Below are 1,615 nucleotides of genomic sequence, written 5' to 3'. Positions count from 1 at the left end.
ATCTGAGCATGTGGCACTTTAAGCATTATCGTATCGCATATCGCATTATTTAATGAGATATCGCATATCGCATTTTTCTTCAATATCGCACAGCCCTAGTCTGAATGAGTTTCAGACCTGCATGCTTATGAGTGATACCTGTTAAACTGCTCTGTCACAGTTTTCTCTGCAAGCTTACTGTGCTACAACTAATGGTGTAACTATGAGTATAATAGATATATAGATATTATGGAAAAGAGGCTGTGCATTCTTGCCTTATTTTTTTGCGATCTCAATTTAACATAAGTTGTTTTCTTGTAGTCTTGACTTTGCTTATGAGAAAAAATCAACATGATTCTATAAGCATGCAGACATCTTGGTTACTTGGGTTTGCTGGTTATGAAATTAACCACATGTGTCTGTGGTTATAAAGTTGTTGCGTCCTCAAATATCAGACACTTTCGTGGAAATGTTCTAGCACTGACTGACAGCTATTTTAGCTATAGTGAGTGCCTGATTAAAGTAAAAAAAAAAAAAGGTCATCCTTGATGCAGCAATTTATGTATTACACTTGACGTTCAGACCAAGAGAAAACAACTTTGTCTTTCAAAGACTTGTCTTTCAAAGTTGAGACAACTGGAGTTGTTGTGATCACATTTTTGAGAGATTAATTTTTTTGAGACTACACATTTTTATTAAAATTATAATAAATAAATAACATTTTAGAAATATCCATCCATCCATCCATGCAAACTTTTATATATATATCATTTTTTTTTCCCCAGGCGAAGAGGGAATAAACCAGTCCTAAACGTAATCTGGAATCCCTTGTCATTTTTGCCATCAGTAGAGAAAATGCAATACAGTTGGAGGTACATTATCATTGGGGTACGTCCTGTATGCTGTAAATATTTGATTTGAGCATTCATCTCAGAAACGCCCAAGTAACACCAGGAAAAAAGGTGTGTGTTGTGTTTATTTGTGTGAGCAGTGAGTGAATCTGTGAGTGTTTGTGTGGTGCCTGTGCTCTGCTGGGAACAGGAATATCAGGTTTCCTCTGTGTGCACAATGTGTACTCAGTTTTTCCTCTGTGTTCTCCTGCTGTCAGCACAAAGCAGTGCTAAGCACAAAGCAACATGCCTCACTGCTCCTTCCGTCCGAGTGTGTGTGCGCGAGCGTTACCGGCCACACACAGTGTGCAGATTTTATTGGACAGGTTTTAATTTGACTGCTGGGCATCTGTTGATTCTCTCTGGTAATACATTAACACCTCAGGAATATGCAGATGGATTGAGCTGTTAAACTGTCAGGATTTGAGACTCAGAGCAGCAGTGAGACTAAAGGAACTGAATCAGGAACATATTCTCAAAAATGAACTCTCTTCAGTATCTGTTACATCTTAAAATGAATTTCCAAACTTTTTCATCCAAACCCCTTTGATTTAAAATGTTGTACCTCCTGAAATGTTTAAGTTAATATTTCAATACTTTAACAGTGTATTTGCATGTATATGGTCACATGACATACAGATAAATATGATACCATTCAAAAGTTTTGGGATCAGTAAGATTTTCTTGAAAGAAATTAATACTTTTACTGAGCAAAGATGCATTAAATCGATCAGAGGTGACATTTT

This window comes from Sinocyclocheilus anshuiensis, unplaced genomic scaffold, assembly GCF_001515605.1.
Source record: "Sinocyclocheilus anshuiensis isolate Anshui unplaced genomic scaffold, SAMN03320099.WGS_v1.1 scaffold1507, whole genome shotgun sequence".
NCBI classification, from domain to species: Eukaryota; Metazoa; Chordata; class Actinopteri; order Cypriniformes; family Cyprinidae; genus Sinocyclocheilus; species Sinocyclocheilus anshuiensis.
The sequence above is the reverse complement of the archived record's forward strand: the minus strand, read 5'-3'. Positions refer to the sequence as shown.